Source organism: Eptatretus burgeri, chromosome 8, assembly GCF_056783735.1.
Source record: "Eptatretus burgeri isolate ZD-2024b chromosome 8, Ebu_testis_v1, whole genome shotgun sequence".
NCBI lineage: Eukaryota > Metazoa > Chordata > Myxini > Myxiniformes > Myxinidae > Eptatretus > Eptatretus burgeri.
The window spans coordinates 6067917-6080265 of record NC_140968.1 but is presented as its reverse complement, the minus strand read 5'-3'; the positions used below and the strand labels follow the sequence as shown (position 1 = coordinate 6080265).

General features: G+C 42.8%; 1 long non-coding RNA gene across 1 annotated transcript in view; it reads right to left on the bottom strand.

The window, feature by feature from the left end:
- Positions 1-8491: 8491 nt before the first annotated feature.
- The window catches only part of LOC147021000 (uncharacterized), a 57743-nt gene continuing 53885 nt past the window's right edge, over positions 8492-12349 (bottom strand). Inside the window, exon 3 of the long non-coding RNA XR_015060698.1 lies at positions 8492-8658. This is a non-coding gene — a long non-coding RNA (uncharacterized LOC147021000). The remainder of the gene's footprint in view (positions 8659-12349) is intronic.

The following is a 12349-nucleotide window of genomic DNA, read 5'->3' as shown; positions in this document are numbered from 1 at the left end:
CTCAAACTCTTGGGTCTAACCCTAACAGCTATCTTTATCTTTATTGGGAAAACCACATTTCAAAGTTGGCCTCCAAAGCCATTTGCCAACTGGTATCCTCCGTTGTGCAAAGTCCTTCCTTGGCACACCTCTTATCCACCTGCAAGGCTTTCATCTATAGCTTCATGGAATGCTGCTCTCCTCTCTGTGCTGGTGCTCTTGCCTCACGCCTTGCTCATCTTGACACCATGGAAACAAAAGCCTTCAAGATCATTGGAATCTCCCATGATGAGGCTGATTCTATGGGCCATTCACTTTGCCATTGCTGACAGGTCAGTGGTCTCTTTGTCTTCTACCGCCTCCTCTCTGGTCTTGCACCCTCTGTCATCTCCATGCTTTGCCCCCTCCCCCAGGTATCTGCGAGACACACACGGTCTACAAGCCACCACATTCTGGTGAGACTCCCCAAATTCAGAATCACTGCTCACCTCCACTCATTTTCTCCTCTTTTTTTTTCCCCCCCACATGTAAAACCAACATCCACATTCTCTCTTTAATCTCATTCTTCCCTCCAGGTCTTCAAGACAGCTGTTCACCACCATCTCAGATCATCCCCCATCAAAAACCAGGATATTTTATACACCCATTAAACCAAACCCTCCCCCCATAATTTACCTCCGCCACCGAAGGTGAAGGAGGTTATGTTTTCACCCCTTTCTGTCTGTCTGTTTGTTTGTTTGTCTCTTTGTGTACAGGACATCTCAAAAAGTTGCGGACGGATCTGGATGAAACTTGGTGGACATGTTGGGTGTGTGACCACAACGAATTGAATCGATTCCAGATCCGACTACTAGAAAATTTTAAGTGATTCTTCACCATGAAGAGATGGGGCTCAAAAACGATATATAGCACAATATCTCAAAAATATATTGGGCCAAATATGTTCTCATGGATCAGGCATTATGGTGTGGAGGTATGCGCAATACCGAGTGCCCTTCTAGTTTTACTTATGTATCCACGTTATCCACCCCCTGCATTCTCCCCTTCTCCTCAACCTTACCTTTGCATCCCTTGCTGTTTGTCTCCGTTTGTTTTTCGTCCCTGGCCCTACTGTTGGCATTTCTCCCCCTTTTCTTTTTGCTGTTCCATTTGCTCTGTTGCATCCTGATCTGTTCTGTGTTCTCGCTCTTCCATGAGCCTTGACCATCTATACAAAAAAAAACCCTGGTTGGAGAGTGGAGACCAACATCCACTCTAAAATATTGTTAGTCCTCATTACCATAGTGACCTTATACATTTCCATCACAATTCCAACAAACTTCTCCGGTACACCCTTCTTCCTGAAATACCAATATACAAATTCTCTTGAGATCCTATCATATGCCTTCTCCAGATCCATGAATGCACAGTTTTGCTTTTCATTTCCTTCCATTATCTTTTTTTCTGAATCTGTCTCATGATGAAAATCGCATCCACTATTACCCTTTCTTGAATGAATCCATATTGTACGTCGTTTATTTTCATGATCTTTCTTAGCCGAAGGTCTGCAATCCTCTCCAATACCTCCTGCATTGCACATGCTCCATCAATTTGATCCCTTTAATATCCACAGTACATGATATCACCTTTCTGTTTTGAAAATTGGTATTATAATGCTGTTCCTCCAATCACCTGCCCTCTTATCCTCACTCCACACCTTCCTACTCAACTCTATCATCTAGTTTATTCCCCTAAGCCAAAATGCCTTCAACTAATTCGACCACAACTTCAGACGGTGGTCCACAGGTTTCCCAACCTTTCATTTTGACAAGTGCTTTTCTAACCCCCTGCATATCAACCTCTCTTATGGGCCCCTCATTTTTACATCCCTCAGTCCTGCCCTCTCTCTCATTTTCCACATTTAGGATCCTTCAAAGTACTCTTTCTCTTTTTCTCCCTTTGTTTTCCCCCACCATCTTTTCAGCAGTCTTAACAAGAGTTTCTTTCATATTCTTTCTGCTCCATCATCTTCATACAACTCACCAGGCTTTCTCCAGACTTCCTCTTTAAAAAGTACCAAGTCGCAGCTTTTCTTCTGTCAAATTCTGCAGTTTAATCTTCCCCCTTCTCATACTCACCCTTTGCCTTTCCATCTTCCACCCCACGTCCAATACTCTGTGCAGAGCATCGGTGCTGCCAAAGCAGTCTCCTTGGCTATTGGCCACTCCGACGCAGGATACCAGCAAGCTGGCACTCATTTTGCCGACCTCAGAAGGATGAGAGGCAGAGTCAACCCCACCTGGTATTAATTCAACAGCCGAGTGAGATTTGAACTCAGGATCCTAGGATCCCAAGCCCACCACCCTAACCATAAAGCCAACACCAGGCATTAGCTACTATTCCCTCCACTTTTGTACATCAACAGATGTTCCTCCTCTTTCCCGAACTCTGTATTCACGAGAAATAACTCGAGGCTCGGGGAAATCTCAAGAATCTTCTCATAACCTTCATTCCTCAGCCCATATCCATTTTCTCCATGTTCCAATTGCATCTGCCCATTTCTTGTTTCAACCAAAAGAGTTTATTTACCCGTAACCCAGAAAAGTTTACGCAGTTTTAAATAGTTAAAACATTTTTTTTTCCCTTTGTCTGGTGATTATGAGACCAGCATCATTTAAAAACGGATACTCAAAAGGTTCTGATGAAATTGTTTTCATTTTTCCAGGTTGATTGTTTCATTAAAATGTCCCAGCTAAGTGAAGAACAAAGTACGTCAAATTTCTCATGTGGAAGAATCTCTCCACTGATATCTTTCGAAGAAAACCAAATTTCCTGATTATATAAGCTTTTGAGTTTCTCCTTCTGATGACAATTGTCTCAATAATAGGACGAAAAACAAAAAAGCTTAAATATTTAAAACTGTGTAATGTTTTATGGGACATGCCGTCAATGAAAAATGACTACTTCTTGCGTATGGCAGATTGGCTGCCGGATTGCTATCATTTTGTTGGGGGTACAACTATGCCGCTGACGCTGTGCCCCTATACCAGTACACTGGTATTCATTTCACTGACTTCAGAAGGATGACTGGCTGAGTCAATCTCACCTGGTGTTAATTCAGCAGCCATCAGGGCTCGAACTCAGGACCCTAAGATTCCAAGCCAGCTACCCTAACTAACCACGAAGCCAACACCAGGGTTTGAAAAAAATTACTGAAAGTTTGTGACAAAAGACATAAAAACGAAATAAAAAGAAGAAAGATAATAAGCATGGTTGAAAGTATACGAAACGGACACAGTTATGCACTTGTTCGAGATGAAGGGAGACCATTTGTTGTGTTCATCTTCCGGAAGAGTTAAACGAATCGAACAGGTATTGGAAAGTTTTTGAAAAGATGGTTGAAAGAAGACGAAGAATAGGTGGAAAATACAGACAACAATCAATTTGGTTTTATACCAGGAAAATCAACAACGGAGGCGGTTTTTATTTTGAGGGAATGCCAAGATAAGTAACAAGTATTTGGCAAAGAAAAGGAAATTTTGTATCATGTTGTCATTGACAGAGGGTCCCACAGGAAGCATGTGATGGAGTATCAAGAGTAGTTGTTGAGTGGGCTTTGAGAGGGCAGCTCGTGCCTGAAGAAATGGTAAAAGTTAGTCATTGGAATGTATTTTTAAAAATCAAAACTATGCCAAAGACCAACTTGGCTGATAGTAAGATCCAGGAGAGTTTGAATGACTGAACTTCCTCAAGAGGAATGTTAAGAAAGTACATGGGGGGGGGGGGGGTTCCATACAGTCTTTTCGGAGAAAGATAGTGAGAGTGTGAGCTTCATCAGGATTGAAAGCCATATTCCAAGTGTTTGACCAGCTTGTGATTCCATCAAGGTGTGAAGAGGGGGAAGACGCTACAGCCTACGTGTCTGAAGGATGAGGGATGCCACGGCAGAGGGTGGAATCATCAGCAAATAGATGAGGATTTTCCAGAGAGTCAGTAAGATAATTGATTAAGATCAGCAAGAGGACTGGGCCTAGAAGAGATCAAGGACTAGGACTGGGCCCAGTTATTTCCTCAATGAGTGTCTCAGCATAAGCGGAACAGGAATTAAATGTGTTATTGGATATGCGTCACTCATATCTAGACAGACGACGTCCAGCTATCCCAATGTCTGTGTCTAAAAACCGCATCCCTTTGAATCTTTTACTTTCTGGTTTACTCTCTGTAACCTGTCGGGAATGTCTCTTTTTACTGCTTTGGAAGCCCTTGAAGCATTATCTGGGTGGGAAAATTAAGGATCAGACAGCTGAAGACCAGAGCTGGATGGGCCGCCCAGTTAACAACCGGGAGATGAGCGGTCCCTCACCATCAAACGTGCCTTTAGACCAATGATAAGGGAGGGGAGGGGTGCGGAATGTCAACAATGACGTATGTGACCAAGAATATTTAAAGGGTGACACATTAAGCACAAGAGCAGATGCAAGCAAAGCCGACAGTGAGAGCCTGCACATGAGCTTCATCAGGCTTTCTCGCTGAACAGAGCATTTTTTCTGCACAGCCTCCAGCCATGCCCCCCATGGCAAACTAGCAAGCCGTGTCCCCTCTCACTCTCGTGTCAGCCTCTGTCTGTGGCTGGGAACTGTCCATTGCCTGTCTGTGTCACTACTTGGGACTCGCAGCATGTGGTATTCAGTCCCATCAGCCTCACATGTCACATGGTTAGGGTTGGGTTAGGCTATCTTCTGTGGTGTGTCTGATTGGACACTAATGACTTGAATAATTAAGGTTCATATTCGTTTGTTGGTTCAGGTGCGTGTATGATTTGGAAGTGGGTTAAGGAGTTTGTTTATTATTGATCATTGTGATTCCTTATCTTGTAAATTCCTTCCCTCGTGCTATTATGGCTCTTTCAAATACACTTGGTCTCACGGGGAAATACTCTCTGTCGTGGCTGTTTCATTTGATGGTTCCATAAAGACCCATTAAGGGATAACTGATCACGGTCCACACCGCTTATCATAACATCGAATCACTTGACTTGGGTTGCTCAGCCTAAGACAAGATCCAGTCACATGACTCCTATCGGTGTCACGTGACACGTGACACCTGAAGCATTCAATCTGCGTGGTAACGCATTCGTCAGACGCAGATCTGACAGGTTGGTCTCAAAGCGGTCGACTGTTGTGGTTGCTTTGGCACAACCCTCCAGATTCGAACCAGGCAACCAAAATGAACTCGATTGCTGTGATAATACCATGGCAAGATGTGTAGTTGGAATACCATGGTTAGTTATGCAGTGTATAATAACATGGTTAACTGAGTAGTTGTAATACTATGGTAAGGTATGTAGTTGTAAGACCACTATGAGCTGTGAAATTGTCACACCACGGTGAGCTGTGTATTGTCACACCACGATGAGCTGTGTATTGTCATACGACGATGAGCTGTGTAATTGTCACACCACGGTGAGCTGTGTATTGTCAAACGATGATGAGCTGTGTAATTGTCACACCACGATGAGCTGTGTAATTGTAATACCATGGTGAGCCATGTAATTGTCACACCACGGTGAGATGTGTAATTGTCACACCACGATGAGCTGTGTAATTGCAATACCACGGTAAGCTGTGGAATTGTCAGACCATGATGAGCTGTGTAATTGTCACACCACAGTGATCTGTGTAAATGTAATATCACGGTGAGCTGTGTAATTGTCACACCACAGTGAGCTGTGTAATTGTCACACCACAATGAGCTGTGTAATTGTAATACCACATGAGCTGTGTAATTGTAATACCACGATGAGCTGTGTAATTGTCATACCACGATGAGCTGTGTAATTGTAATACCATGGTGAGCTGTGTAATTGTAATACCAGGATGAGCTGTGTAATTGCAATACCACGGTGAGCTGCATAATTGCAATACCACGGTGAGCTGTGTAATTGTCACACCACAGTAAGCTGTGTAATTGTAATACCACAGTGAGCTGTGTCATTGTAATACCATGATGAGCTGTGTAATTGTCACACCACGGTGAGCTGTGTAATTGTAATACCACGATGAGCTGTGCAATTGTAATACCACGGTGAGCTGTGTAATTGTAATGCCACGGTGAGCTGTGTAATTGTAATACCACGGTCATCCGCGTAATTGTAATACCATGGTGAGCTGTGTAATTGTAATACCACGGTGAGCTGTGTAATTGTCACACCACAGTGAGCTGTGTAATGGTAATACCATAGTGAGCTGTGTCATTGTAATACCACGATGAGCTGTGCAATTGTCACACCACGGTGAGCTGTGTAATTGTAATACCACGGTGAGCTGTGTAATTGTCACACCACAGTGAGCTGTGTAATGGAAATACCACAGTGAGCTGTGTCACTTTAATACCATGATGAGCTGTGTAATTGTAATACCACGGTCAGCTGTGTAATTGTAATACCACGGTGAGCTGCATAATTGTCACACCACAGTGAGCTGTGGAATGGTAATACCACGGTGAGCTGTGTAATTGTAAGACCACGGTCAGCTGCGTAATTGTAATACCACGGTCAGCTGTGAAATTGTAATACCACGGTGAGCTGCGTAATTGTCACACCAAAGTTAACTGTGTAATGGTAATACCACAGTGAGCTGTGTCATTGTAATACCACGATGAGCTGTGTAATTTTCACACCACAATGAGGTGTGTAATTGTAATACCCCGATGAGCTGTGTAATTGTAACACCACGATGAGCTGTGTAATTGTAATACCACGGTGAGCTGTGTAATTGTAATACCACGATGAGCGGTGTAATTGAGATACCGCTGTGAGCTGCGTAATTGTAACACGGTGGGCTGTGTAATTGTCGCACCACAGTGAGCTGTGTCATTGTAATACCACGATGAGCTGTGTAATTGTCACACCATGGCGAGCTGTGTAATTATAATACCCACGGCGAGCTGTGTAATTGTAATACCACGGCAAGCTGTGTAATTGTAATACCACGGTGAGCTGTGTAATTGTAATACCACGGTGAGCTGTGTAATTATCACACCACAGTGAACTGTGTAATTGTAATACCACAGTGAGCTGTGTCATTGTAATACCACGATGAGCTGTGTAATTGTAATACCATGGTGAGCTGTGTAATTGTAATACCACGAAGAGCTGTGTAACTAATACCACAGTGAGCCATGTAATTGTAATACCACAGTGAGCTGTGTCATTGTAATACCACGTTGAGCTGTGTAATTGTCACACCACGGTGAGCTGTGTAATTGTAATACCACGGTGAGCTGTGTAATTGTAATACCACTGTGAGCTGTGTAATTGTAATACCACAGTGAGCTGTGTCATTGTAATACCACGGTGAGCTGTGTAATTGTAATACCACAGAGAGCTGTGTGATTGTAATACCACAGTGAGCTGTGTCATTGTAATACCACGGTGAGCTGTGTAATTGTAATACCACGATGAGCTGTGTAATTGTAATACCACTGTGAGCTGTGTAATTGTCACACCACAGTAAGCTGTGGAATTGTAATACCACAGTGAGATGTCATTGTAATACCATGATGAGCTGCGTAATTGTAAAACCACGGTGAGCTGCATAATTGTAATACCACGGTCAGCTGCATAATTATAATACCACGGTGAGCTGTGTAATTGTAATACCATGGTGAGTTGTTTAATTGTCACACCAGAGTGAGCTGTGTAATGGAAATACTACAGTGAGCTGTGTCATTGTAATACCACGATGAGCTGTGTAAGTGTCACACCACGGTGAGCTGTGTAATTGTCACACCTCAGTGAGCTGTGTAATGGTAATACCACAGTGAGCTGTGTCATTGTAGTACCACGATGAGCTGTGTAATTGTCATACCACGATGAGCTGTGTAATTGTCATACCACGATGAGCTGTGTAATTCTCATACCATGATGAGCTGTGTGATTGTCATACCACGATGAGCTGTGTAATTGTCATACCACGGTGAGCTGTGTAATTGTAACACCACAGTGAGCTGTGTAATTGTAACACTAGGGTGAGCTGTGTAATTGTAATACCACAGTGAGCTGTGTAATTGTAACACTATGGTGAGCTGTGTAATTGCAACACTACGGTGAGCTGTGTAATTGTAATACCACGGTGAGCTGTTTAAATGTAACACTACAGTGAGCTGTGTAATTGTAACACTGCGGTGATGTGTTTTGTTCAGAATACCGCGAGTTATTAGGTACTCTACTCGTACAAACATCACATTACACGGTTGACAGTTGTTGGTTTTAGAAATCCCGCCCAATGACCCCAAAAATGAACTATTATTCATTCCAAATTTATCACAGTTAATAACAAGTATTAATAATTTTATCAATAACCACTGGATAATGAAATCTATCAGAGAATTCACATTTACCGGACAATTGTACATTTCATTTGAAAACCAAGAAATATTCTCAAACACTTGTTGTATTTGAGGGATGAGTTTATGTCTCGTGTTGGAATCGAACAATTTATAACAAGTTGGTTTTTGTGTCTCCTTTTGTTCTCTTATATTCATTTGGTTTATGTTATGGTATAGACTTACATATATATGTATATATCGCTGATATTAAAGATCGGTACCTTTCGGGTGACGTAGAAAGCTGAAATTGTGTGTGCCGATCGACATCGAAGCCGGTACACCTGAAAATTTCACAGAATAATCGGACAGCATCTGCAAATGAAAATATAAATAAAATAACAAAATGCATGTGAGTGACCCGAGACGATGAGGAAGCACAGTGATTTTGTGTGCCGACAGACATCGAAGCTGATACACCGGGGGAAATCACAGAACTGTCCGAAAACATCCGTAAACTAGAGGGGGAGCACTCGGTAGAGTGCAAAATCTCCGCTGCCAATACTGCGAGGTCACTCAAGTAAACCTGATATCCTATTCATTCAGACGTCAACAGTGCTTACAGAGTTATAGTTTGCAACTTTCCCTTTTACTTTTAACTTTTACATACTCAATTCATTCGTCATAACTAGATTCCTTGAGACAGAAATTGAATTTACGTGGGGAAATCAACCTGAAGTTCCAAAATCAGCCGCAATTATAATTTTGGCAGGTTTTTTTGTTGGAAATCACTTATAACATGTAGAAATGCAAAAAAAAAAAAAAAAATCGAAATTTTGTTGAAAAAACAGGAGCAAATTTTTTTTTCTCTAACAATTTTTTTTTGGGGGGGTGGGGGGGGGTTGGAAATCACTTAAAACATGTAGAAATGCAAAAAAATAAAAAAAATACAAATATTTTTTCAAAATGGCCGCCATAGCGGCCATATTGGATTTTGGACCAAGTCCAGAATCGAATGGCATGATTCTTGGACCAAACCTAATCACTCCACCAAGTTTCGTCGAAATCCGTCGGAGTTTTTCCGTAATACTGTTCACAAACAAACAACAAACAAACAGAAAGGGATGAAAACAGTAACCTCCGATCTTCGATGGCGGAGGTGAATGAAGATAGAAATGGGAAAAAAGAAAAAGAAAAATCATGTGCAAGTGAGCAACCCGAAACAATGTGTGAGCACGGTTCATATGCTTACACAATGTGTGAGCACACCCTGCTAGTGTGAATGTGCGTGCGCCCGGTTTTGGCTTAATGGATCGAGTGGTGGGCTTGGGATTGCCTGATCCTGAGTTCAAATCCTGCTTGAGTGTTGAATTAATATCAGTTGGGGTTGACTCAGTCTGTCATCCTTCGAAGATCGGCAAATGCTAGTTTCCTGTGTCGGAGTGGAGACCGATCCAGGATTCTACCCAATAGCCCAGGATACTGTTTCGGCAGCACTAACGCTCTTCACAGAATATGGTCCTGATGGATGTGTGTGTGTGTATATATATATATATATATATATATATATATATATATATATATATATATATATATATATATATATATATATATATATATATATATATATATATATATATATATATATATATATATATATATATTTCTTCTTCTTTCGGCTCGCTCCCATTAGGGGTCGCCACAGCGGATCAACCGTCTCCATTTCGCTCTATCCTCCACATGTTCCATTGACACTCCAACCACCCGCATGTCCACCCTCACCGTATCCATGAACCTCTTCTTTGGCCTTCCTCTTCTCCTCCTGCTTGGCGGCTCCATCTTCAACATCCTTCTCCCGATATACTCCGCTTCCCTCCTGAGCACATGTCCAAACCATCTCAATCTCGCCTCTCTCACTTTGTCTCCAAACCGTCCTACCTGCGCTGTCCCTCTAATATACTCATTCCTTATCCTGTCCATCCTCGTCACTCACAACGAGAATTGAAGCATCTTTAACTCTGCCACCTCCAGCTCCGCTTCCTGTCTTTTTGTTAGTGCCACCGCCTCCAAACCATACAACATAGCTGGTCTCACTATCGTCTTATATACTTTCCCCTTCACTGTTGCAGCTACCCTTCTGTCACAAATCACTCCTGCAACTCTTCTCCACCCACTCCATGCTGCCTGCACTCTCTTTTTCACTTCTCTCCCACACTCTCCGTTACTTTGGACAGTTGATCCCAAGTATTTAAACCCATCCACCTTCCCCACCTCAACTCCTTGCAACCGCACCATACCACCACCCTCCCTCTCATTTACGCACATGTACTCCATCTTACTTCGACTGACTATCATTCCCCTTCTCTCCAGTGCGTACCTCCACCTCTCCTGGCTCGCCTCAACCTGCTCCCTACTCTCCCTACAGATCATGATGTCATCCGCGAACATCATGGTCCATGGGGACTCCAGTCTGATCTCGTCCGTCAACCTGTCCATCACCATTGCAGACAGGAAAGGGCTCAGAGTCGATCCTTGGTGCAATCCCACTTTTACCTTAAACCGGTCCGTCATTCCTACCGCACACCTCACCGCCGTCACACTGTCCTCATACATATCCTGCACGATCCTCACATACTTCTCCACCACTCCAGACTTCCTCATACAATGCCACAACTCCTCTCATGGCACCCTATCATAAGCTTTCTCAAAATCCACAAACACACAATGTAACTCCTTCTGGCCTTCCCTGTACTTCTCCATCAACATTCTCAAAGCAAACATTGCATCAGTGGTGCTCTTTCCTGGCATAAACCCATATTGCTGCTCACAGATTGTCACCTCTCCTCTCAACTGAGCTTCCACTACTCTTTCCCACAACTTCATGGTGTGGCTTAACAACTTTATCCCTCTGTAATTTCCACAGCTATACACATCACCCTTATTCTTGAAAATCGGAACCAGTACGCTTAATCTGCACTCCTCCAGCATCCTCTCACTTTCCAAGACTTTATTAAACAATCTGGTTAACAACCCCACTGCCATCTCTCCTAAGCACTTCCATGCCTCCACTGGTATATCATCTGGGCCAACCGCCTTTCCACTTTTCATCTTCTTCATAGCAGTCCTCACTTCATCCTTACTGATCCACCCTACTTCCAGATTCACCATCTGCACCTCTTCCAACCTTCTCTCTCTCATTTTCTTCACTCATCAGCTCCTCAAAGTACTCCATCCACCTTCTCAACACACTCTCCTCGCTCGTCAGCACATTCCCATTTGCGTCCTTTATCACCCGAACCTGCAGCACATCCTTCCCAGCTCGGTCCCTCTGTCTTGCCAATCGGTATAAATCCTTTTCCCCTTCTTTTGTATCCAACTTCTCATACAGCTCGCAATATGCCTTTTCCTTGGCCTTTGCCACCTCTCTTTTTGCCTTTTGCCACCACTCCTTGTACTCCTGCCTACTTTCTTCATCTCTCTGACTATCCCACTTCTTTTTCGCCAACCCTTTCTTCCTTATACTTTCCTGTACTTCCTCATTCCACCACCAAGTCTCCTTATCTTCCTTCCTCTGTCCAGATGTCACACCAAGTACCTTCCTAGCTATCTCCCTCACAACTTCTGCTGTCGTTGCCCAATCATCCCACCCATCTTTACCACCATCCAACGCCTGTCTCACCTCCTCCCTAAATTTCACGCAACAGTCTTCCTCCTTCAGCTTCCACCATCTGGTCCTTGGTTCAGCCCTCACTCTCTTCCTCAACCTCACCTCTAAAGTCATCCTACAGACCACCAATCGATGCTGTCGAGCTACACTCTCCCCTGCCACCACCTTACAGTCACTAATCTCTTTCAGGTTGCATCTCCTGCTTCAGATGTAATCCACCTGTGTGCACTTTCCTCCACTCTTGTATTCTCCACTTTTGTATCATTGGTATATGTGTGTATATATACAAATATATACGAATATATATATATATATATATATATATATATAAATATATATATATATATATATATAAATATATATATATAAATATATATATATATATATATATATAAATAT